Raw genomic sequence first — 27,421 nt, 5'->3', positions numbered from 1 at the left:
AAAGAAGTTATGTTGCTGTGGGAAAGGCACCACCACATATGTCTTCTGTAAGTGTGATGGTTGTCACCTACTCTTTGCAGTCAGGGATTTATCTATGCATGCAGATTCTGCTGCCTACTTAAGAATATTAGAAAATGCTGCTGCTTGTTAGAAAATTCTGCTGCTTCCTACATCCTATATACAGGATGCTGAAGATTATACCATCATATTGTTGCCGGCTCAAAGAGCCCGAGGCGGAGCAACAGCAGGTTCATGTCTGCGTGTGCGTAGCACTAATTATCACACCAGGGTGGAGAAGCAAAACCAGGTTTATTTGAGCCCAAATAAGGTGCCAGGGAGAAAACCATTCTCAAATCCTGCACACTCATGCGCAGGCGGGATCCCAGCATTTATACCCCTTGTTTGTGTAAGCCTTTGTCTCGGTTTTTCCCTCACCTCTCCCTTCCCAACAGCAGTTACATTAGGCATTACATTTCAGCGTGTTAGAAAAGTTCTCATCCGCATGTTTATCTCTGGCCTTCACAGCACAAACGCATACAGATTTTTCTCCCCCTCCTCCCCTTCAAACTCCTGCATCTGCAAGCTGAAACAGCTGACAGTTACCCATTTTGCTTGCTGTCTGTTAGCATCTTAGGCTGGTTAAAGTTCACAGCATGGAAGACCTCTGGTTCACTCAGGCCTGTAGTCACAACTTTGGTTTACTTAGGCCTAGTGACACCAACAATATGAATGGGGGTTAAGAATTTGCCTCTGCAGAGGTACGGTAATGGCTGTTCTTTGCTGCCTCTGTAAGGACCCCATTGAGAGAAGGTCTTGGCTGGGAGTAGGTTGAGGCCAGGGACAATGAGTCAATCCAGGGTTATTACCATGTTTGTATACAGATGTTCAAGTAAGTTAACAATGAGAACTTTTGACTCAGAATAGGCCCTCTCCACTTCACTGACTGATAGCAAAGTGCAGAGGAAAGATTGATTGGTTGCTACTTCTGATGTCACAATGATGCTACTTATGAATCACCTGAGTTACTGAGCAAATTGCACAGGAAAGTTTGATTGGTTGGTTCTTCTGATGTCACAATGATGCTACTTGTAAATCACCTGAGTTACTGGTATAGCTCTGTCACCATCACCTCTGTTGAGACTGTTGAGAGCTTTTTAGTAACTAGGGAATACATGAAGAGTTTGGGGTCTTCTGTCATTGAAATAATCAAAGCCAAGAATAAGGTGAGAGAACAAGCAGTGAATTTTATTAATATTGTGATTTTTAAAAAAATGTCTCTGGCAAAGTAAGAAACTATTTTATGCAAAAATTAATGTAATCTAAAGTGTAACTCTGCTGAACTTGGAAAGTAGATTCATTTATTATACTGTGAAACCGGGATTTTTAGTTCCACTTTAAATGCAAACGTCAACCTGTTGGGTGAAAACCAAATCCACTTCAATTTAGGCTTAAACAATTTATTTTAGCCTTTATTATATATGTTTTTAGACAATGCTACTATCACGTATGAATTACATAAACATGCAAAAAGATAAGGCAAGACAAGAAAGTGCTCAAGTTATCTTTCTTGGGGACAGGGTGACTCTTCTCAAATCTCTGCTATGCTTGGCTATTTTTCCTCTGTCTCTTCTCCACTATTATGTCAATCATCTATTTTTTAATCCTCTGTTCTGTAATCTTTGCGCAGACTCAGTAGAGGAAGCTACCTCATCTGTGTCTTTATCCATATATATTCTACTCTAACCCCTAATTAAAAGCAGGGGCGGCTCTAGTAATCCGCCGCCTCAAGCAGGGCGGCATGCCGCAGGGGCGCGCTGCCGGACGCTGGTCCCGCTGCCCGGGACGTGCTCGCGAGGGGTGCGCTGGTCCCGCTGCCCAATGGAGCTTCCGCAGGCATGCCTGCGGAAGTCCACCCGAGCCGCTGACCAGGGAACCGCCCGCAGTCATGCCCGCGGAGGTCTACCCGAGCCTTGGGACCAGCAGACCCTCCGCAGTCATGCCTGCGGAGGTCCACCTGAGCCGCGGACGAGCGCCTCCGCAGTCATGCCTGCGGAGGTCTGCTGGTCTGGCGGCCCGTGGACCTCCCGCAGGCATGACTGCGGAAGGTCCGCCGACCCGCCTGCCGCCTCCTGGGAAAATGCCGACGCGCAGGCGTGGCGTGCTGGGTTTTGAGCCGGCCCTGATTAAAAGATTCGCCTGCATAAATCACAATAACTAACCCAGATTAATACATTTTTTGCTTATCCTGCTAAAACTTACTTATATCTGTGTAGTTCCCATCGCAGCTATTCCTTGCTGTCACACTCCCTGGCTGCATGCAGTTGTACTTATATTACAACTGCAATTTTTATTCTTCGTACTCATCTGTTTCTGTGGCCTTGAGTTTTTACTTGTTAGCTGGTTGAATAGGCAGGTGGGGGATGAGGGATTGTACCTGACTTGTACAATTTTGCTGCTTGTTAGAAAATTCTGCTGCTTTCTACATCCTATATACAGGATGCTGAAGGTTATACCATCATGTGAATGGGGGTTAAGAATTTGCCTCTGCAGAGGTACGGTAATGGCGGTTGTTTGCTACCTCTGTGAGGACCCCATTGAGAAAAGGTCTTGGCTGGGAGTAGGTTGAGGCCAGGGACATTGAGTCAATCCAGGGTTATTACCATGTTTGTATACAAATGTTCAAGTAATTTAACAATGAGAACTTTTGACTCAGAATAGGCCCTCTCCACTTCACTGACTGATAGCAAAGTGCAGAGGAAAGATTGATTGGTTGCCACTTCTGATGTCACAATGATGCTACTTATGAATCACCTGAGTTACTGAGCAAATTGCACAGGAAAGATTGATTGGTTGGTACTTCTGATGTCACAATGATGCTATTTGTAAATCACCTGAGTAACTGGCATAGCTCTGTCACCATAACCTCTAGATGTGACTGTTGAGAGCTTTTTAGTAACTATGGAATATATGAAGAGTTTGGGGTCTTCTGTCATTGAAATAATCAAAGCCAAGAATAAGGTGAGAGAACAAGCAGTGAATTTTATTAATATTGTGATTAAAAAAAAAACTTGTTAGCTGATTGGATGGATGGGTGGGGGGATGAGGGATTGTACCTGACTTACTGAAAGCTAACAGCTCTCTTCTCTACCCTGCTATCTGCTTGGTCAAGAACTTTATAGATGAGACACAAAACCAATTTTCTGATTTACAGACTGTTTCAGCAAAATCTGACAATCTCAAGCAGCAGAACTACATACAAAAAGCAAACATTCCTATTTTCTTCCAGAATTGTATATAATAATTTCTCTAACATTACTTAGTACACATTTCACTAACACAATTCATTACACAGTTCTCCAACAAAGCTTAACTATGTATGTGCTTGCTAATGGTGGCTCCATAATTTACAGTTGAGCTTTAGAGTTACAAACACCAGAGATACAAACTGATCAGTCAACCACACAAATCTCGTTTGGAACCGAAGAACATAATTAGGCAGCAGCAGAGACACATCCCTTCTACCCCACCCCACCCCCGGCTAAACAAGGCAAATACCGCACTGTACTGTGTTAAAGTACTAAAAAATGACGGGAAAGCAGCATTTTTCTTCTGCATAGTTAAGTTGGAAAGCTATGTTAAGACAATGTTCAGTTGTAAACTTTTGAAAGAACAACCATCATGTTTTGTTCAGAGTTACGAACAACGTCCATTCCCGAGTTGGTAACTCTGAGGTTCTACTGTATATTTAAGTCCACCATTTCCTATGCCCTTAAAAGATTTAAATAGCTTTATATGAGCTAAAACATCTCGTACTTTTGCTTATGCAGCACCAGCACAGGCAGAAGTTAATAAAGCCTATTAGTAGAACTGTATTGCAGTCTGTGAGGCTGGTACATAAACAAGAAAAGAGAACAGTGCTGTCCACTTAGAGTCACAGACCTGCATGATCCAGGACAGATTTTTTCTATCCTTTGGACCTCTAAATTCTGGTGGTACCTCTGGATCCCTTCCATGACAGGAAAGAATTCACACACCTTACTGAAGAGTTTTAAAGTGCTCAGAATGCAAGATCTTGGGTCCTTCCAAGACCTCTCTGTTTTGCTGCAGAAGAATCAAGGGGGAAAAGGCCCTCTTGTATTCAGTGCAAGGAAGCCAAGAAATTTCTGTGGCTATAGTTCTGATATAATTGAAACGTTGAAATAATTTGCATTAGTGGAGCAAACGTGTGTTAATCATATAAAATGGATTTTTTTTTTGCTAGCTAAAACAGATGCCAAACAGGTGTACACTGATAAGAGTAAAGAAATAAAGCCAGTCAAACCCAGCCTTTCATTAAGAGGCAAATCCTTATTTGGCCCCATCTTTCCATATCCATGAAGAGGCCTACACTTTGCTATATGGGATAGGGTGGGCAAGATTTCAGCAGCCTGCACAGCACTTCCTTTCTCTGCAGGAGCTTCCTTGCCACTGCATGAAGTGGTTGTTTGGTTTAGTGGGTCAGCCACTGCATTGATATACTGGACAACGTAGCAGGAGAACCATGGAAACTAGTGGATCATCTGCTGCTCTATGACTTTTGGGATTAGTGATTGGTTCCTTTTTCCCCTACCTTTTCATTTTTTTAATTTTTTTAATACCAGTTACGTGGGTGTGTGCTGTGGGAAGATCTGCACCTTGAAAAGTTTTCCTTTATGGATAAATTGCTCTGATAGACTGAACAAATAGCTGGCCAGCTCTCTATTGAGGCAGCCAGCAATGCAGTATTGTTATTTTTGTAGAGTGAATAACGATATCATATATCTAATAAACACAGATATTTTCTATATCCTAAAGACATTTGAAAGTGTCATATAAAGACTTTTTAACAGCACCACTGTCTCCTTCTTTGAAAATCATTGGCTTTTCACCCTATTTAACATGGGGAAGTTAGTCCAGCTGAATGTTTTGGCCTCTGCCAATTGTTGCAGCTCCACAATTTCCGTGTGCATTGGGTAGAACATTGTAGCTCATGCAAGTCATGGATTCCACGATTCTTCATATTTCTCTTTAGCTTAACTCTTTTCCCATCCCCTTTCTGCCCTCCATACACACTTAGATTAAAGAAGTTATGTTGCCGTGGGGAAAGGCACCACCACATATGTCTTCTGTAAGTGTGATGGTTGTCACCTACTCTTTGCTGTCAGGATTTTATCTATGCATGCACATTCTGCTGCCTACTTAAGAATGTTAGAAAATGCTGCTGCTTCCTACATCCTATATAATGGATGCTGAAGATTATACCATCATATGAATGGGGTTAAGAATTTGCCTCTGCAGAGGTACGGTAATGGCTGTTCTTTGCTACCTCTGTGAGGACCCCATTGAGAGAAGGTCTTGGCTGCGAGTAGGTTGAGGCCAGGGACAATGAGTCAATCCAGGGTTATTACCATGTTTGTATACAGATGTTCAAGTAAGTTAACGATGAGAACTTTTGACTCAGTGAATAGGCCCTCTCCACTTCACTGACTGATAGCAAAGTGCAGAGGAAAGATTGATTGGTTGCTGCTTCTGATGTCACAGTGATGCTACTTGTAAATTACCTGAGTTACTGGCATAGCTGTCACCATAACCTCTAGCTGTGACTGTTGAGAGCTTTTCTTATTATAGTCTAGCTTCTTTACATGAGTTTGAAATCCGATTGAATTGCAGATTATATTAGTAAATATGTTCAAAATAGTTCAGTAATTTTTTTCTGATCAATCAATGTGCTGATTCTCTGTAAATTTAAAGTTGCATTGAATTTATCTCCTGTGCCTAAACACTTATTAAAACTTTAGCACACACTTGTCTTCTAGCCAAGTGTAATCTGTTCTCAGTTTGGTATGGGATACCTGTGTGAGTGTTCACTAAGTCATGGAACACTGTAAGGAGTTTTGGGGCAGAGACCATGACTTCCTCGTATGTATGTCGTTTTTTGTTGTTGTTTTTTTTTAAACACTGCCTACTAAAGTGGGATTTCAATCCTGATTACGGGGGCGGGATTGCTATTGTAGTACAAATAATAAATATTACCCTTGCATCACTGTGATTTATGATTAAACTTTGTATAGCGTGAAATGTTGGAGCAAAAAATGGACGACCTACTGAGTCATCAGAGACAATTTGTCGAAAATAATCGTCGGTCCTTAGAACAGAAAATAAAAGAAAAGGAAAAGGTAAGACAAGACCCATTTTTTCACAAGTTTAAAGTTGCCTCCAGACTGCTATTACCAGAGCGAACAAGTTGTTCATTGAGTATTTGTCCATGTAGAAGAAAAAACGCTGACGATTCCATATTTGATGTGTGTGCGCCCACATGCACGCTGTCAGAATTTTTTCCCCGTAATGGTACCCCCAGGGCCAGCTTTGGCAACCTCTGGAGCCCTGTGCTTATGCGCCGGTACATGGGGCCCTGCTGGTCCCACGCCCTCTCAGTTCCTTGAATGGATCTGTATTTGTTAGTGAAACAATTTACTGGCCTACCACGAATTAAGTTGACTAAAGCCATGTTCCCTAGCTGGTGATAATAGTAGTCTGGTGGTTATAACTTGGTAAGAGGAAGTGAAACCGTATTTCTTCAAGGTAGGCTGGGCAGGCAGGCTACCAATGTGTTCACCTCTAATTTATAGTTCGATGACAAAAAATAAAATCAGAAAAAAGTTTGAACATTTTGCTAATAATTTGCTCACTTCTTCCTGAGTTTGACCCTCCCCGCCTGCATTCTTCTGCTCCTGGCAGGCCAAGCCAGGGTAGGAGTGGGCCTTTGGAAAGGGTCTGAGGGCAGAGAGGCTGGGTATAATAAGGGGGTGGGGAGACATAAAGATTTGGGGAAATGGATCACTGGGATCCAAGAGGGTGGGGACTTCATAGGATGGGTCTCTGGCTGGCAATGAGAGTGGGAACAGGCTGTGGGGGAGCTTGAGGACATGGGATGGAGCAGGTGTCTTGCTGGAGGATAGGAGGGTGCTTAGGAGAAAGCTGAGGGGAAGCACTAGCACTTCACTACCTTCTCCAGCTGACAAACCTGCTATGATTTGTTAGAGGGGAGTCCTGCAGCTGCTGCCAAGAGAAGTTTGGCAGAGAGGTTTGTTGCCAGGAGACGCCACTAGTGCTTTCCCTCCCTATCTTCCTCTGCTTTCTGCTCCCCCACTCAGCCCTCTCTTTTCCTTACCAACCCCAACACCCCGACTAAAAGTCCCGTGCCCTCATAGCCCTATTCCTCATATAAATCCTCTCAAATTCATGTAGAGCCCCAACCATAAGGACCGTGGGGCCTGGAAGAAGCCTCAAAAACGAATTATACCCAGATGGATATCTACTTTGCATCTCCTAATAGTTGCAGGAGATGGGCTAGATTCCTAAGGATCTTAGGAGGTGTGCATTAGTGAAGTTCTGCTCCCCCAGACCTGAGGCGGAGGAGTCAATGCCCTCTACCAAACTTCTGTTGCTGCCCAGTCATGTGTTAAGTCAAATTGAAAATAACTAAGGCATTTTCCTCATGAAAAACATTTTGACAGCAATAAGCTAAACATGTAATCATAGCAAAGAAGGGAATTCCCCGCACCCCAAAGGATCATGATTATTGGGGATTAGTCTGGTTGCTTAGTTGTAATGCTCAATGTTGTTATGGAGATCTACTTTGAATCGATATATAAGCTTCATTCCATTATTTGCTAGTATTTTTTGATCCACCTGTCTTGGTGTAGCAGATGAAGTAGGCTACTCTGATTGGCTAAAGTGAGTCATGGCCATTAGTGGCCATAACAGAATTTATGCTTTACTTAAAAATGGGTTTTAAACTCTTTTGCTTCTGTCAGAGAGCGCTTTAGTGTAATTAGTAACTTTTTAAAGAGGCAATTTACAGTCCCTCCCCCACGTTTTCCAGTGTTAATAGTTATAGTAACTTGACAAGAAACATGTAACTAGAGTGTGTTTCTCTCTCCTACCCTCCCCAGTCTTCTACATTTCTAAGAAGTGTTTCATCAGCTACATGACTTACTGACAGGGATCTGCCGTATGACCAGATAAACCAGGACTTGCAGCAAGCCAACGATGCTCTACGAGCAGAACTCAACAAAGTAGGATTTTAATATCTGAACTATTCAAATGGAAGTGGTGATGCTGAGTTTTTATTTTATGTAAAATTTAACTGTCCTCTTTATTGTGCTTGAAGATCTATACATGACTAATATTTAAGTGCAACTAAAAATATCACAGGTCAGAGCAAGCTGCAGTATGTTCCTGTCACAGGGTGAGCTGGTCCATTAAAAGACTGGGGCACAGCTGCACCTTTTGTCAGGTTTAGCCCATCTCCCTGTATGATGGGAATAAATACAAGGGTCATGTGACAGAAGCATGCATCTAAACCGGGCCTGCTGGCAGGTAAAAGGGCAGCCTGTGGTCATTCAAGAGAGAGAGACCTCCCCTGCCCCAAAAGTTCAGAGAGAGACTCTCTCTCGTTAGTGCCCAGGCAGAGGGCCTGTGAAGAGGACAGGTGACAATTTTCCAGAACTCCAAGGCAGAAGCCTTTGGGGAAGAGAATTACAAGGAACTGGAAACTGTGAAGTGATAAGCCTCCATTGATGGACTTGCAGGATGCAGAAGTCCCAGCTAGGAGAGGGGTGGGACTACAAGGATGGGCCTGCTCTGATCAAGACCTGAAAACTTGAGGCATTATATGCGGAAAAGAATAATTGAGGCTGGTTAAGGGTATGTTTGAGTCTTGTGTTATGATAATAAACCAACCTGGAAGAGAGCACTACTGTAAAATCACCACATGTGATATCTGGTTTGATGCAAGATTAAAGGTAAACTGAGGTAGCAGATGGGCCCAAAGGCAATCTGGGGGTAATGCCCTACAACCGCTCCCTTTAGCCTTGTTCTGATATGAGCACTGCTTCTTTTCTATCCACACTCTCTAATAGAAAACTGCTTTTTATTTATGATAGACATGGTCTACACTGACTTCATACAGAGGTTCTAAATTTGTCCACGATAGCTGTCCGGCATAGCTATGTGTCATCCTAGCTGTGTGAGCACATTAATCAAACCTTTTCTACAGAGGTGGTTAGTATTTTCTCTACACATACTCTTCTTTCCAGGTTTACTCTTGAAACACTCGATTCATACTCAAACTTGGACATCTATAGGTTTTTATCCAGAAAAGCCTACTCCTTTTTTAGAATGGAACTAGGTTATTTCATTCTCATTTTTACTTCCTTTTAATTTGGAGTACTATGGAGCTATTATGACTGATATAAAACAGGTTAAAAAGGTTGAAAACCAGTTAGAATTTGGTGGTGGTACAGTTATGATCTTGTTAACTTCCTGGTTTAGATAGCGACATAACAGGGTCGGCAACCTTTCAGAAGTGGTGTGCCGAGTCTTCATTTATTCACTCTAATTTAAGGTTTTATGTGCCAGTAATACAATTTAACGTTTTTAGAAGGTCTCTTTCTATAAGTCTATAATATATAACTAAACTATTGGTGTATGTAAAGTAAAAAAGGTTTTTAAAATGTTTAAGAAGCTTCATTTAAAATTAAATTAAAACGCAGAGGCCTCTGGACCAGTGGCCAGGACCCAGGCAGTGTGAGTGCCACTGAAAATCAGCCCGTGTGCCGTCTGTGGCACGCATGCCATAAGTTGCCTATCCTTGCGATATAAAGTCAGGTGATAAATTTAAGATAGAGGATAGCACGACACTAATTTCCCTTGCCCCTGAAGAATGTGGTTATGGAGACAGAGGTGCAAGCTGAATGTCTTTGTTGGTCCATAAATATGGGGAATTAAGATGTACAAATACTGGTTTTTCACAACATGTAACCTATTCCTTGAGTATATAGTAAGTGGAAAAGGTAGAGTAATTTGTCAATCTCTTGGTATTTGGATTGTACCGAATTGAGTCTAGTTTGGTATTGATCCTTTCTGTTTGTTGGCTGTTCAATGGCATATTTGGTGATAGCTGATCATCAGTCCAACACCTAAATGTTACCTCTCAAATGAGCAGCTGAGGACTGAGTGGGAATGGGGAAGCATCTTCTAAGCCCAATAGGTGCTCGCTTTGACAAAATATGTTATGTTAAAAAAAATGGAGAGCAAGTGTTAAATCTGCTGCCCTTATGATTGAGCTTAAAAGAAAGCACTGGTTAGGATTCCCAATGATTACCAGACTGTACTATGACTATGGCTTAAATTATGAATATATTTATACATTACAACTATATACTTGAAAATGTGCCTGAAAATATTGTTCATAACCTTGCCCAGTCTTGAGTTAAAGATTTGTGTTACCTTAACCTGTACTGTTTTTGGTATGATACAGAATCTAGAACCCAGGACTGACAGTGAAAGGAGGATGGATTTTTCAGATATTTGGGCTTTTTTAATTGCACTTTTTAAAGCCATCATGCTGAGTTTCAAGGTTTAGGCCAAATTCTGCTCTTAGTTATACAACACAGAAGTCAACAGTTACTCCAAACTTCTCTTTCTGTAGGAGGAAGCAGAACGTAGCTTATTCTTTTGGCTTTGTTTTCTAAGGTATCTCTGAGCTCATCATTTAAAGGGACATCAGGAATTTTTAATTTTTAATATAGATTCAATATAACTACAAATAAAATGTGATGTGTTTTCCTCATAGGCAATAGCAGTGAAACACTGTTTGGAAAAGGACTCCAGTGAGCTTAACACAGAAGCTGTGCAGAGCAGAACAGGCTTTACTAGCAAACCAGTCAAAGGAACTGGAATAATTAATAATTTAAACTGGAAATCAGTAAGAACTGGTGCCATTTATGCCTTACCGACTCCCAGGGGAACTCTGCAAGCTCTGTGTTGAGAATAGTGTATTTCCACCAGAAGTTGTGTTTCGATACTGTCTTATTCTGGCTGTCCTTTTTTGGAGCATCTTAAAAGACTGTGACAAAGTTCCTCCTCTGCCTTGGTGGGTCCTGCACTTATTGGCGGATTTGCTCACCTCAGATATTCAGGGCAGCCTCAGTTTGGCCAGTTTTATGGCTCAAACCTGCCATTCACTCAGCTAACCACATCACTTGCCAGCATGGGGAAAAGGAAGGAGAACAATCTCCACAGTCTCTGCTGACCCACCTAGTGGGCCAGGGAGACAGGCCAGGGATCTTCGCCTCTGGTGGGACCCACAGTCCAAGTCAACTCCTCTTATATCCATTAGGAGGGAGGGGAATGAGGGGAACCCAGGCCCTCACTCTACTCTGGGTTTCAGCCCAGGGCCCTGTGGATCGCAGCTGTCTACAGTGTTACGTGTAACACCTGTGTGACAGCTACAACTCCCTGGGCTACTTCCCATAGCCTCCTCCCAACATCTTCTTTATCCTCACTACAGGACCTTCCTCGTGATGCCAGATAGCGCTTTGTACTCCTCAGTTCTCCAGCCGCAGGCCCTCTCACTCTCAGCACTTTGCGCACCCTTCACTGACTGAAGTGAGGTCCTTTTTAAACCAGGTGTCCTAATTAGCCTGCCTGCCTTCATTGGTTCCAGCAAATTCCTGATTTTTCTGGAACTGCCCTGTTATCTTACCCAGGAAAAGGGACCTGCTTAATCGGGGCTAATATATTTGCCTTCTCTCATTCTCCTGTAGCGGCCCCTGCCCCATGGACACAACCTGCTACCGTGCCCCTTCAGCATAAGACATCTGCACGACTTAAAGCAGGTTCATTTACACACAACGCCAAGGAAAAATCTATACGCGCCGTGCTCCACACTCTGCACTTCCTCACCTTTGCGTCCCACCCTGACACAAAGTGGAGGGACCTCCTGCCACCTCTAGAGGGTGAGGAGCCCCGGTGGGCCAGCCTATACTCCACCCTGCTCCCAAGGCCCGCCGGGGATGTCAGTTGGTCGCTTCTTCACAGGGGTCTGAGCACGAGCGTGTAATTGGTGCAGTTCACCCCCATCCTGGACACCTGCCCTTTCTGCTGCGTGAGGGAGACTCTGGTGCACCTTTACCTGGAGTACGCCAAGCTGCAGCCTCTATTCTGTCTCCTCACAGATATCCTGTTGCATTTCTGGCTGCACTTTCCCCCTCATTTCCTTATTTATGCACTGCCTATAGGTGGCCTCACAAAGTCACGGGACCTCCTGGTCAACCTCCTCCTGGCCCTGGCTAAAATGGCCATCTATAAAACCAGGGAGAGGAGGTTGGCCGATGGAGTCTCCTGTAACTGTGGGGCCTCTTTCCGGTCCTCCATCCATTCATGCAACCGGGCAGAAATCCTCTGGGAGGCGTCCACTGACTCCCTTCATGCCTTCGAGGAGCAGTGGGCGCTGTCCGGAGTTCTCTGCTCGGTGTCCCCATCTGGTTCCCTTCTGTTTGAGCCTTTGACAGCATGTCTGTCCCTGTTATTTCATTAGTTGTCCCCTGAAACCACTTGGTTTCCAGGTCTTGTTGATCCCCCCCTTAAGGCTGGGGGGATCTTTTAGCAGTGGGCTCCCCACTTCCTGCATCCCAATAGGATCACTCTCCTGTAGCCCTCTGGCCCGACCCTGTCACAAGACCTATAGCTGTGATACAAGATAAGGCCCCGATCTTGCAGTTTTTGCAATTGATTCCATGTGGACTGACCCAAGGCCAAAAATTGGTTGTATGGTCAGAGTTTAAAAAAATGATTTTGCACCAGCATACTACAGATAGGGTTACAGTTCATATGGAATTATTTGTTTAATCTAATTATGTAGTATGGTTCAAGAGACTCTTTGTTTAGTCCTAAAAAATAGAATATATTAAATATCTGAGTTCATTTGGAACTTCTAGAATCAGTAGCTGCTTCCTAAGTATAAGTGTGTTTTGCCTAATTCTAAGATTTCATGGAGGAGTGGGTACATTTTTGGTCACACAATCAATTTAAAGCAAGAGAAAATCCCCCAAATGATTTATACATTTTAACTTTTCAAGGACTATAGACTAGCATTATCAACAAAATTTAACTATGAAGCCAGATCCTGCTCTGGCATATATCAGCATAGCTCCATTGAAATCAGTAAAGTTATTCCAATTTACACAAAAAGCATCTGGCTGTAACTTTTGATTTTTAAAAAACCTTGATTGTAGATTAAAAGATTTTTCCTTTAATTTGGCATTAGAAGGAAAATGAAAGGGAAGAGAACTCAAAATAGTCGAGAAGCAACATCAGCGACTAGGTTTTTTTAAGTTCTTCTATTGTGCCAATTGCTGTTGTATCTGAATGCTTTCCAGAGTTAAGAATAGTTAAGTGACTAGCATCTGTTATTTGAGGTTTCTATTTCTCCCATATCCCCCAGAGCAGTTTTCAACCTGTGGTGCACAGACCTCTGGGAGTTTGCAGACTGTCTAAGGAGTTCTCAAAGGTTGTCGTTACAACGGAACAGTGGTTTTCAAGCCGTGGCCTGTGGGGGTCCACAGACTATATCTAAGATTTCCAAAGAGGTCTGCACCTCCATTTGAAATTTTCTAGGGTCTGCAAGTGGAAAAGAGGTTGAAAATCACTGTCCCAGAGGGCAAAGTGTGGAGGGCGGGAGCGGGCGCGGGGAGTGTAAATACGAAAAATGGTGATGTTAGTTGTCATTCTAAGTTTTTGCAGGAGTGAATTTCATAGTATTGGGCCAGCTCCTGAAAAAGCCCTGTCTGCTGCATCTGCTAGTTTTACTTCTGATGTGTAGACAGTTGTTCCTGAGGAACACAGCTACTGAAGTCTGAGAGAGTAAATGGTATATTGGGCCCATTTCCTTTACAGCTTTGAAAATAAAGACCGAGATTTGATTCAGTGTTCTGTTGGGGAATGAGCGGAGTGAGTGAAACATAGGACTGATGTACTCAAGTGAACCTGTATTACTGAGGAGGTGTGCTGCTGTGTTCTGTAACTCTTGCAGATTTTGCAGGGCAGAAGCATTCAAGTCTAAATACATTGGATTGCGATGATTCAAGCAAGAGTTAATGATGGCCTATGCGATTGAGGCCAAATTGTAAATACAAATGATGGGATGTAGCCTTACCAGATTAAGGTAGGAGAATGCATTTCTTGTAAATAGTTTTGTGAACGTCCTGCATCAGAGCATGGGATTTTTTTGCAGCTATGTTAGGTTGTTGGTTCCAGCTTTTGTTGAATGCTTCTAATCAGAGCCACTTGTACTGAGTCACAGCAAGAGGGCTGGGCGTTTCAGCCATTTAAACCCCTTTGAATTTTGTTGATATTTTGAACACAGGAAGCTGAGAATTCATACAGCTTTGAAACATTTGTCATACATCAGCATTGTCTGAAAATGTTGTCGCTTGACACCTGTGTCTTTTAGAATGATTGATAGAGTGTGTGTGTGTGTGTGTGTGTGTTTGTTACGGTATAGCAGTTGGACAGTTTGGACTAGAAGGTTGTGAGACAAAAGGAAAATAACTAGAAGCATCAACGGTTTTAGTTATGTTCTTTGGGTGACTTGTTTAAATAGCTGAAAATACAGACTTGCTGTGTCGGCAAGGTTTTAATTTGTTTTCCATCCAGACCCTCCCTTTTCTTGAATTTGGCTTCTGCGCACTGGTGCCCATCTGCTCGTAGTAAGTAGATGAAGAAATGATGGCTTGCTTCCAGTAGAGTCCCACCAGTGCCATGCCATCTGTTACCCAGCAATGCAGGAGTTGGGTGGAAGGAGTTAGTTTCTTAGAAATAACTTTTATTTCAGTTCCCAGGTAGGACATAGTTGTATGGGGTATTTTAACTTTTCTTAAAATATTTGGAAAAAAAGATGCTTAGAAAATGTACTATCCCGAGCCACCAGGTATTACTGACTAATAATACTTTACCTCTCATGCTATCTTGCTCCCAAGAGCAACGTCATATATTTGACTCATCCACACTGAGAGATGGGTGGTCTGAGAACAGGAGCCAGAACTGGAAAGTTCTCCTGTGTTCTGATACTGACTCCTCTGTGGCTTTGGGCAAGTCACTTAACTTCACTGACGCTCAGTTTTTGTGGGCTGAATTCTATCCTGTGTCAAGATCTGCTATAGGCAGGCACCAGAGAACTGGTTGCAGCTCCCTGGTTCCATATCCTGAGCCACCTAAGTACGGCTGTGATCTGTGCCAGCTGGGAGACGTCCCAAAAGGATTGTCTGCCCTCTGAGGACTGCCAAGAGTGCCGTTTGTGTTCCTAACTCATGTATATGTTTCCAGAGTCTTCATGGGACTCAGATGGGTAGTATTCCACATCACACTACTCTCAGTTTATTGACTTAATCAACTGTTTTGTAACTAATGTTTTGTTGTAGGAAATGGAGGAAAAACCTTCTTCGCTGCCAGTCTGATCAAAAATCTCAAGAAATCCATCAGCTGCAAGAAGAACTGAAAACAGCTAAACAGTTTCTGAAGGAGACCCAGAATTATGCGGAAGAGATGAAAAGTGAGATACACATTTCTACCTATTTAAATCCTGTTACAAACTATTACTTCAGTGTGCAGGTTCTTTAAACCTCATTATCAATGGTGATTTGAAGAATACCCAAGAAAAAAAAGTTCCCATTGTGTGATATAGTTAAATTAACTTTCAGTTAATACACGCAATTCTCTTTCCAAACTGAGATGGAACTTCTTTATACAAATATATAGTACTAACTCATAAAATTATATGGTTTTAAAGCAATTTAAAATGAGGAATAAATATGTCCCAAAGAGAACTATATGGTCAGCATATTAAATACTACAATGTGCTCCTGTGTTTTAAAATCCCAAACAAACAAATATACCTCAAACTATTATCCTTTAGCTTGTGTATGGACGCCATCAAGCTTAAACGTGGTGAAATGTTACCTGCCGAGCCCTAATTTGACTTTTCCCTACATTTGTCTATTTGGTTGGGAAAATGCAATTTGCAGATTGAGGTTTAAGAGAACAGGTAATTCTGCTAAATAGCCATTGTAAAGAAGGAGACTGCTCCCACTTATCCCTGTAGAAGTCTAACCTTACTTAATGAGATTTCAAAATTAAATGTATGGACCCAGTCCTGCTCCCATTTTAATCAGTATTTTGCACTCTCCAATCCATGAGGCCATCCAAATAAGTGCTTTGTGTTTTGATCTTATTCTGGGCAAGTGGCAGCACTTTCGGCTAGCTAATAAAATGTAACGCCTTCTAAGTCCATTTTCTTGCTTTCGCTATCTTCTAGCTGTGGTTCTTAAGGTGTCAAATGGTAGCATTATCTCCATTTTCTGGAGGGAATAATTATGAACAAAAAATAAGTCAGAAGATGTTTGTGCTGTAGCTGTGCACTGCAACCAACACTACCTTGGCTTAATTGAAACATAACTGAATGTGGGTGCTCAGAGTCCTAGGCTGTCACCCTTAACCCCCGGACAGTTCTTCCTCTCTAACAAGTCTCTGACTATCCTCTCACCCCTGCAGTGCCTCCTTCTGGTCATCCAGGGACTGAGCTCATTTCTAGCTGGAGCATCCTCTGCTGGTCACTATCCCTCTCCTCACTGGCCCCCATGTCCCTCCCAGACCCCGGTGCCCTCCCCGTCAGGCTCCTGCTCCCAGCAGAAATCCACTATCTGAGTCTCCCACCCCAGGGAATCCCCACCCCTATTCTCCACCTTGTCTCAGTGGCTACTGCCAGTACCATCTAGCCCCTTTCACTGAGGCTGACTGCAGTCTGTAATGGCCACTCATCATTGGCTGGGGATTTGGACCTGCTGCCTTCCCTGCAACTCAGTACCTCTGTGGACTTGGACAAGGCCCTGCGGCCTGGGGAGTTGCCAGTCTGGAGCTCTCCAGGCCTTTCCCTAGCCCTGCTTCACTCTAGTACCCCAGCAGCCAGGTCCCTCTCCCTTCAGAGCGAGAGGGAGACTGACTGAGTGCCTGGCTCACAGCCCTTTTATAAGGGCCAGCTGTGGCCTGATTGGGGACTGGCCCAGCTGTAGCTGCCTCCCAATCAGCCCAGGCTTGCTGCTTTCCCAGCCACAGCCCTCTGCAGGGCTGTTCCAACCCCTTCAGGGCTAGAGCGGCAACCGCCCGCCACACCCTCTTTGAATCACCACCCTAAATAATCCTTCTCCACCCTAGGTGTTGATATATTTCAAATAACTGTTGATTGGTATCATTTCCTTCCTCTGTCTGCTCCTCTTCTCACCAAGTTCTGGGTCTTGGAGACATTGAATTTTCCTTGCCCTGTAGGAAGGGAATGCGTAGTCTTGTTTCATATGGTAAGTTGGTGTTATTCAATAGAATTCTCTTTGCAATACAGGAAATCTCTTGTATTGCCCGTGTCTCTTAATTTTACTCCATACATCAGTTCATCAAACACCTTGAACATTTTTATATATGCTGGAGTTTGAAGAGAGGAAAATGGACAAATAGGGCACCAACATTCTTTATCTAGCCATTGGTACTGTTGCCTGTCAACCATGAGTTTCAGAGTACAAGCCATCGGACCTCAGTGAAGATGGGCTGTAGAAACAGTTACAATTGTGAAGCATAGAGCGATTTGACTAGCAGTATGTTCTTTCTGCAAAACTGAATTCTGGCAATGCTAAAATTGTCTCAGCTATCCAATGTCATGGTTTGGGAATAAAGGCAGTTTTAGAACACATAAGTAATTATATTCTGAAATACTAAGAAAATGTATTGCTAGGTGAAAAATTGAAAATTGGCAATATTGCCATTTTATAGTGTTATCCATAAAAGCTAATATTGCATATTTGACATAGTTTGCTTTCACAAATTAAGCACTTATTTTTTTTTATTACTATAGAGAAGAGTTTGTCTCAGGAAATACAATTAGAAAAGAAAGAAGCTGAGATTTGGGATTTAGAGGGGAAAAATCAAGATTTGACTGAGGAACTTGAGAAAGTGCAGTCAGAGTTGCAACTTAAACAAGCTGAGATCGCCATCTCCAAAATCTATCTGCAGCCGAGTTGGCTTGTTTAAAAAAGGAAATAGTAAACATCAAGGCAGAGCAAAAGAAACTTCAAGAGCAACTTAACAACTCGCTTCAAGAAAATGAGCAACTGAGCAAGGTAATAAAAAGAAAGAATGAATCAGTAGCACGTTACTTAGTTCATGACAGGGAAAATGGAAACTATTTAAAATGATTTGTCCTATATCTTGGTTGAAATGGTACAATACGGAAACTCACAAAGCCATGTTATTTTCAGTCTCTGTTATCAATGCCGGATAAGAGCAATATCAATATCCTTTCCTTACTCCATTGTGAGAAGGCTTGATCAGGAGCATGAGGATTCTCAAGGAGATGAGAACCCGACATAGTCTGCTCAGGAATAATACTTGAAACTCCGTATGCGCTGGGTCCCAAAGGCAAAAGGAATTGTCCCTTTGTAAGGAAGTAATACGCATAAATTAATGAGTAGGTTGTATAAACATCAGTCTTTAAATCTTTTCTCTTGCCTTCCCACCCTTAGGGCTGGTCTACACTGTGGGGGAGAGTGTCGATCTAAGATACGCAACTTCAGCTACGTAAATAGCGTAGCTGAAGTCGAAGTATCTTAGATCTATTTACCTTCTGTCCTCACGGCACGGGATCGATGTCCACGGCTCCCGCCGACTCCGCCATCGCCGCCGCCCGTGGAGTTCTGGAATTGATGGGGAGCTGCTCAGGATCGATATATCGTGGTCTAGGTGAACCGCGATATATCAATCCTCGATAAATCGATCGCTACATCGCCGATAGGGCGGGTAGTCTGGACGCACTTTAGGATGTGTTTGCTGTGGTTTTCTCCTATATACGGGTCTCCTGGAGTGCTCTGTATCAGACTCACTGCCTCCCTTCTCTCCCCCCCGAGTATATCTGGGTGTGCAGAGAGATGTGTTACTTCTGTGAAGCCCATTCTCAGGTGGCAGGGTAATGTAGTTTGTTCATCTCTGTTTTCAGCCTGGGACCCTCTTTCAAGCAGGGAAGGGGACCCAAATTTTAGGTCACAATGGAGTGGGAATTGTCCCTGTCTGTTTATCAGGTCAAGGACTCAGGCTTTACCAAGGAAAGGAGTTTGGAGTCTCCTCTCCCTCTCCATAGGCTTGCTCAGCATTGAAGGATTAAAGAGCACTTTAGCCAGTGTGTGCCCAGAAGAGAGGCACATAAGAATTCCATTCATTTCCGGTTAAATCTAGATGTTAAACTAAAATGTTATATAAAAAGATAAGGAAAATGTGTAAGTTTGGGGAACCTAAGTGCAGCAGTAGTCCTACCTGAGAGAGACATGGCCATGCCTCCAGAAGGGGGTTTCTTCCAAAAGATTCCATTGACCAAAAGAGTGAGGACACTACAGCAAATTTCAAAACTCCAACTGTGGCCATTTCTTAGACTTAGTAAGGAAAATCTAGTTGGTGGCAAGCAAGTGGGCCATCGTCTCTAGGGTATGATCCTCAATTTGAGTGTGAGAGTTCTCTGGGTTACATTCTTGTCAAATCCTTGAGGTGTTGTGTAAGATATTCTTTCATGGCAATTTTTTCTCTATCTTGATGTGATTTGTAGCAAAGCATTCTTACTCTCTGGCTACAAGGAAACTGTTTACACTCATGAACGTGAAAAAAATCATCCATACCCCGTGCATCCACTTTCATAAGTGCAAGGCTATTTGGGGAACCAGTGAAATTAGTAGCTGAGACAACAGAAGCCTGAACCTCCTTGTCAAAGCCGGCATAGTAATCCATTGGTCACTGCCAACACCAAAGGTATTCATGAAGAGAGTGGTTTCAGAGTAGCAGCCGTGTTAGTCTGTATCCGCAAATAGAACAGGAGTACTTGTGTCACCTTAAAGACTAACAAATTTATTTTAGCATGCAGAGGGGAGAGTATGAAGCAGAAGCTCACATAGATGACCTAAATCTTTTCTTCCCAAACAATTAAATCTTCAGCATCACAAAGACAAAATGAGCATTTGTGTGTGAAGAGTTTACAATTCCTATACAAGACTCTTCGTTTTGACCTATCCTCTGTGTTGAGAGGTTTAAATGGCTGGTAGTATCACAGCAAGGCTGAGGTCTCAAGTTACACAACCCTGTCCATTTACAGACAACATCACTGTTTGTGCCCTGACCAGCGAAACAGATCCATTCCCAACTTGCCAGCTGCTAGAAAGGATTCAAACGACCATGGAGTTCAAAATCAGAATATTCTGAATCCAGTGCAGGACATTGTTCAACCAGGTTAAAATAGGCATGGCCTGGACTCTAAATTTACCACTATGGTAAAGATTTACAAAGACCCAAAACTTCATCTCATCAATTGTATCCTGGCAGCAGTCACCCCCGAGCTAGTTTTCCCCCGTGACCAGGTTTGCTGTGCCATGCATTGGTAATGTCCTCTGAGTGGGATTTCTCAATGTGTCTCCAGAAATTCCATTTGTGGACACGCCATTCTCAGATCCTGTCCAAATGTCTCTTTGGGGCAGGTAAGTACAAGGAACATACTTTAAGCCAACCCAGTTTTCACTTTGGCCCTTGTATGATTGCTACAGGAACACACCTCACTTGGTGAAGAGCATACCTGGAAGACAAGATGCCCCCAGGGTTATGGTGGGTCACTCAGAAAAAAGAGCGCCCAGCTTTCTGAACCGCACACCTTGTGCTGTACTGCTTTTTCAATATGTCAGGTACACTTCCTTTTAGTTTACTTTTACAGAATTCAGTAGTGTTGGAACAAAAACATAGGAATGGACAGATGGGTTCAAACTAGTGGTCCATTGAGTCTCCTGTATGTCATCTGACGGTGGCCAGTATCAGTTGCTTCAGAGGAAGCTTCAAGAAACCTGTAGAGGGCAGTTATGGAATAACTAACCCACAAGGGAAATTTCTTCCTATCTCCTGTTAGAGGTTGGCTTGTGCTCTGAAGTATGAATGTTTATATCCCTTTCAACATAAGTGAGTAACCAGAGGTCAGAACTTCTCTCAGAGGCCATGGAAATAATGTCAGATGTCGAGAAGAATCCGCTGCTTTACAAGACAATTCGCATAAAGGGAAGAGGAAAGAGCTGAAATCATCCTTCTAGTTCTTCACTAGCCAGAAGTTCTGGGAATTTTTGGACATGATTGATTGATAGCTAAGGAATCTCCACTATACCAGCAGAAAAACAGCTCTCTTGACGCATGGGCCCCTATTTCATCTGTACCTGAGCTGCCTACAGTTTGACAGCCTGGATATCAAAAGGAAAGTGTAGTTCAGCAGAGATTATCCTTTAGCCCAGTGATTTTCAAACTTTTGTCCTGTTGACCCCTTTCACATAGCAAGCCTCTGAGTGCGCCCCACCTCCTTATAAATTAAAAACACTTTTTAGCCTGACTGATACATTTTGGTATCCAGGCAGAATTCAATCAGGAACTTTCATTCATTGTTCTGGTAAAGTTTCACTTATGGTGCAAAGGAAACAATACCTTACTTGCCAGGGTCTCTACTTCAAAATGAGACCGTGTTTAAACATGTCTTTTCACTCTGCCCCTAAGGTTGACCGTAACTGACTGATGTGATATTAAACATAACAGGGCAGTGTCTACACTGCATGTTGTAACATCGTGTTAATGAACACATTAATTAATATCTTATGAAACTTCCCAGGCAGACATGCCCTGTTATCTTTAAACTGCTTTTACTACCTCATTATGTCACACTCGACTTGGGAGAGCACATCAGTTCTGATGTATGCAGAATTTCCATCTAAATTATTAATGAAGTGATTCTTCTTATGACAGCACTATTCTTGCTAATAATTTAGATAGGCATGTGAACAATTCCATGTGCCACTGCAAAGAGAAATTCTGGTAATGACTATATGAAGTTTTATTTGTAACACGATAGGTTGGGTGTTTACTGCCAAGCAGAAGGGGAAAAGTTTTTAAACCTGTCCATCTAGGTGAATTTTTCTTATCAATTCCTCTGCATTTTCTAGTCTGCAATCTGTTTCTACTTCCATTTATGGTGAATGAGGGACTGTAGTTCTATGCTCTCGCTTCAGAAATAAACACATCAAAAGCACTCATGTAGCACAGTGTGGAGCCGGTATTGTGGCAAGCAGGCATTGAGTTACAGTACTCACCCATGCCCAGCTGATGGAGCACTGTGCTTGATATTTACATTATCCTGAAGTGCGTTTTATAAGGCTGCCAGATATCTACCATCCATTTATTTTGGCACCCCAATGCACATAAGGTGGACAAACATGCCTGGACCACATGCTTTTCGGCCGGGTTCTGTCATTTGGTTATTTTGAATATTATATTTAGATTATGATTTTCTATCAAGGAAATCTACACACACGTAGCTTTCCAATAAACATGACTTTAATGTTTCTCTGTTGGAATTAGAAGCTGCTAGAATTCAATTGTATATTACTAAGTGAACTCTACTGTACAAATTCATATTATAACTTTTGTTTGGATTTTTAGTTGCACTGAACTTTTAATGGCAGGTGAGATGCCATTAGTGAGAGTATAATGCTTAGACAGAAGAATGAATTTTCCTATTAGCAACTAATTTTTTATTTTATAGCTAGACAATCTGAAGGCTTTAGTTCAACTGAAGAAGCAAAATGGATTCGCTGACAGTAAACTGAAGACATGGATGCAATCCTGTAAGCAGCTGGGGAAGGAAAAGAAATGTTGCTGAAACAAATTGTTGACCATAATGCTCTCTTAAAGGAGCACAAGCCAAGTATGGGGTAGTTGAAGAAGGAAATGCTATACTAGAATGATTGTAAGGCTGCAAATCATTCCTGGAAGTCACGGTTTCTGTGACCTCTGTGAATTTTGCAGTGCTGGTGCAGCTGATCCCAGGATCTCAGCAGCTGGGTAAGCACAGGAGCCAGCCGCGCTGGCCGTTGCTCAGTCAGCCCCAGGCACGGTCCCTGGAGCAGCAGTCTGGGACTCGTGGTGGTGGGGCCCTGAGCCACCCCTTCCCCAGCACCAGCATTGCCCTGCTCTCTCTCCACTCCCCAGCAGTCTTCAGGAGCATCCTCTCCCAGGCGGTAAGATTTAGTCCCAGGTATTTTTAGTAAAAGTCATGGAGGGGTCACGGGCCCTGACTTTTGTTTATTGCCCGTGACCTGTCCATGACTTTTACTAAAAATACCCACGACTAAAACATAGCCTTAATCATGATCCTGTTTCTAACCTTAATGCATTTATTTAGAACACATGTTTTCAAAACCTCCATTATTACATTTGATTCAGATGAGGGGCCAGATCCTCATAAATCAGTATAGTTTCTGAAGCTCTGCTATAGTTGACTGTGGTTGCACAAGCACACGTCTTAGGTACTTAATTAACAAATGAATGATTGAGATCATTGCATTCTAAACACATCTTTCCAGAGTCTCCTTAAAGTTATTTGTACAGGTAACGACTCTTTCCCTTGGTCAGGTGCTGATGAGGTTGCCATCTACCTACATTCACTGACCCAGGACAACGAGCCAGAGTATGAGCCAGACGGACTCCCAGAGGTGGTCAGAAAAGGTAATTGTTACTTCTTTAGAGGAGAATGGTCCACATTGTGGGGAGTGTGCACGCACGCTATCTAAATAATCGTGTTGTCATAGGTGTGACTTGGAAGCATTGTAAAACGTGGACATCATTGGCCAAATCCAGCCTCATATAGGTTGCAAGAGAGGGATTCTAGGCCCAGCCATTCCCATTATAAAACACCTTTTTCTTCTGGTTGATAGGAAGGGGGGAAATTTTTGCTTAAACATTTTTAACTAAATGTTTTTTCATTGAAATGTGCTGCATTGTCAAAACCGAAATGTATTACGGAGATGTATTGATTCGGACAAAGTTTTTGCTGAGCAGGGAGGGAGACCCCCAAATTGAAAGCCTGATGTTTTTTGATTCAATTTCATTTTATGAAAGCATTTGAAAGGCTTATGTTTTCATTCCAATCTAGAATAAAAACAAATTCTGAAAGCTCGAAAGGGGTCGCAAAACAAAATTGTCTCCCTCTGGCCGGCTCTATGTAGAACAATAGGAGAGACATCGTTTTCAGATGGAAATGATTTTCCAGTTAATGGTGTCCCTTTAAAGGAAAAAGAGAACATTTGCTTGGGGAAAACTCTTTTTGCCATTTTAGTAGAGTTGCTGTTACACAGATCCACACCCTTGCCTGAGTTCACCTATAAAATGCTAGGAACGCAAGATAGTCCTAATAATTCCCCCATTCTGTTATTCAGTGAGTAAATGCCATTTTACTTTCTTAAATTATTACCCGTTGTCATCTCCATCTTGAATTGAGCAAGATCAGATTGATTGGAACAATAAAGTAATTTAATCAACTGTGGTTAATGGCTGTTGTTTATTTTTCAGGCTTTGCTGATATTCCTACTGGGAAAACTAACCCTGTGTTTTATGCAGAACAGCGCTAAACCTAAAGACCAGTGCCCGCCTTGCTGCTCAAAGCCAAAATTTGTCACCATATGGCCAACGTTTACAAAGGCAGGTCAGCTAATTTTGCCAAGATCTCTAAACCGACAGCTGGTGGCAGCAAATCACCAAAGGTAACTGATCGTCAAAATGTATCTGAATGTGCAGGGCCTGGGAAATCCACATAATGTATTTATCTCTCCAAGTGAGTTTGAAGATATGCCGTGTTATTCATGCCTCCTTTATATCTGCCATGAATATAGTGAAGACAAGGTCATCAATGTAAATAAAATGAATAAAGCTTGGCACATAACAAAGATCTGGGCATAATGGTAAACTTAAAATTGTTGGTATGATCAAATCTGTGATCTCATGCCAAGTGCTCATTAACTTGGTAAATGGGAATGAGGTCAATCTTCCCACTTTAATGCTCATCCCAAATATTTGATTATTTCTTGAAAGGCCTGGATGCCTAGAGCAGGGGTGTGCGTGCATATATGGATTACACGCAAAAGCACTCAAAAATTCGTGATATGGTGGAATTAAGGCTTGTTGGCCCAATCTCCTGCTCAGCCAGCCCCAGTTCTCTTAGACTCATAGACTTTAAGGTCAGAAGGGGCCATTCTGATCATCTAGCCTGACCTCCTGCACAACGCAGGCCACAGAATGTCACCCACCCACTCCTGTAACAAACCCCTAACCTGTGTCTGAGTTACTGAAGTCCTCATATCGTGGTTTAAAGACCTCCAGGTGAGAGAATCCTCCAGCAAGTGACCCATGCCCCATGCTGCAGAGGAAGGTGAAAACCTCCAGGGCCTCTGCCAATCTGCCCTGGAGGAAAAATCCTTCCCGACCCCAAATATGGCAATCAGTTAAACCCTGAGCATGTGGGCCAGACTCACCAGCCAGACACCCAGGAAAGAATTCTCTGTAGTAACTCAGATCCCACCCCATCTAACATCACATCACAGACCACTGGGCATATTTACCTGCTAATAATCAAAGATCAATTGCCAAATTAATTGCCAAAATTAGGCTATCCCATCATACCGCTCCTCCATAAACTTATCAAGCTTAGTCTTGAAGCCAGATATGTCTTTTGCCCCCGCTTACTCCCTTGGAAGGCTGTTCCAGAATTTCACTCCTCTAATGGTTAGAAACCTTCGTCTAATTTCAACTCTAAACGTCCTAGTGTCCAGTTTATATCCATTTGTTCTTGTGTCCACATTGGTACGAAGCTTAAATAATTCCTCTCCCTCCCTGATATTTATCCTTCTGATATATTTATAAAGAGCAATCAGATCTCCCCTCAGCCTTCTTTTGATTAGGCTAAACAAGCCAAGCTCTTTGAGTCTCCTTACATAAGACAGGTTTTCCATTTCTTGGATCATCCTAGTAGCCTTTCTCTGTACCTGTTCTAGTTTGAATTCATCCTTCTTAAACATGGGAGACCAGAACTGCACAAAATATTCCAGATGAGGTCTCACCAGTGCCTTGTATAACGGTACTAACCCTCCTTATCTTTACTGGAAATATCTCACCTGATGCATCCTAAAACCGCATTAGCTTTTTTCATGGCCATATCACATTGGCAGCTCATAGTCATCTTGTGATCAACCAATACTTCAAGGTCCTTCTCCTCCTCTGTTACTTCCAAATGATGCCCCCAATTTATAACCAAAATTCTTGTTCTTAATCCCTAAATGCATGACCTTGCACTTTTCACGGTTAAATTTCATCCTATTTCTATTACTCCAGTTTACAGGGTCATCCAGATCTTCCTGTGTGATATCCAGATCTTCCTGTGTGATATCCTGGTCCTTCTCTGTGTTAGCAATACCTCCCAGCTTTATTAGCACATTCCCACTTTTGTTCCAAAGTCAGTAATAAAAAGATTAAATAAGATTGGTCCCAAAACCGATCCCTGAGGAACTCCACTAGTAACCTCCTTCCAGCCTGACAGTTCACCTTTCAGTATGACCTGTTGTAGTCTCCCCTTTAACCAGTTCCTTATCCACCTTTCAATTTTCATCTTGATCCCCATCTTTTCCAATTTAACGAATAACTTCTCGTGGAACCGTATCAAGTGCCTTACTGAAATCGAGGTAAATTAGATCCACTGCGCTTCCTTTGTCTAAAAATCTGTTACCATCTCAAAGAAGGAGATCAGGTTGGTTCCACTCTGTCCCCACCCCTGAAAATTTCAGCCCAAGCAATTAAAGTTTGTAAAGTTAGAAGCAGCAGAAAACAGGGTCTTCTTGTAATGGGAGGAGTCAGGTACCCTTAATAATAAATGGTCCTATTAGCTTTGCCAGTAATATATGTTGGTAACAATTCTGTTTTTGCTGGCACTAGAAGGATAAGCCCTGATGCTCACCTCTCACACAGGACCCACATCAGTGTAAATGGGATGAGAATTGGGGCCAATTACCTAGACTATCAGAAGCTTTGGCATTCAGGATTTCAATTGTCATGAAGCACACATATATAACTACTGAAGTTTTAGCTAACTGATGCTAAAATCATGTCAGAATTTGGTGGGGAGTGCAGGGAGTGCAGAGACAAGGACGATTGTAATAGCAGTGGGGACTGGAATTTGAGAGAACCCCAAAGGTGTACACATTGTGAAATTTTTCAACAGTTTTACAAAGTTAGTGTTGACCATCACAACAAACATATTGTGAAGGTTATGTTAAATATTTAGAATGACATGACATTCTCCTGAATATTTCATAATACGTCTGACAGGATATCCTCTGCAGGCCAATGTAAATGCTTCAGGACTAAACAACTTTTTCAAGTGCTATCATATTTACAGAATAAACTATAGGACATTTACAAATTCATTATGAAATATCAGTAATTAAACTTAAATTACATATCTCAAAATACAGTTCTGCAGATTAGTGATTGAGCAAGAAGAGACTAGACAAGGAACTCCTGTGTACTACTCCTTAGCTTTGCCTATACCTTGTTAAATTATGTGACTTGTGATTTGTAAAGCATGGATGATAATGCCCATTCTATCTTGAACATGGTGAGGAGTAGGTAG

At 42.4% G+C, this 27,421-nt stretch overlaps 2 long non-coding RNA genes across 4 annotated transcripts in view; both read left to right on the top strand.

The window, feature by feature from the left end:
* The window catches only part of LOC120394292, a 29,048-nt gene extending 21,020 nt beyond the window's left edge, over positions 1-8,028 (top strand). For all 3 annotated transcript variants that reach the window (XR_005592247.1, XR_005592248.1, XR_005592246.1), the window contains 2 exons: positions 6,090-6,194; positions 7,974-8,028. This is a non-coding gene — a long non-coding RNA (uncharacterized LOC120394292). The remainder of the gene's footprint in view (positions 1-6,089; positions 6,195-7,973) is intronic.
* Positions 8,029-13,788: 5,760 nt separating this feature from the next.
* Positions 13,789-17,897, top strand: LOC120394289. The gene is made up of 3 exons (XR_005592240.1): positions 13,789-14,029; positions 15,285-15,415; positions 17,762-17,897. It is a non-coding gene; the product is annotated as an uncharacterized LOC120394289 (long non-coding RNA).
* The last annotated feature ends 9,524 nt before the right edge of the window (positions 17,898-27,421 follow it).

This window comes from Mauremys reevesii, unplaced genomic scaffold, assembly GCF_016161935.1.
Source record: "Mauremys reevesii isolate NIE-2019 unplaced genomic scaffold, ASM1616193v1 Contig48, whole genome shotgun sequence".
Lineage (NCBI taxonomy): Eukaryota > Metazoa > Chordata > Testudines > Geoemydidae > Mauremys > Mauremys reevesii.
This window is presented reverse-complemented; position numbering and strand designations above follow the sequence as displayed.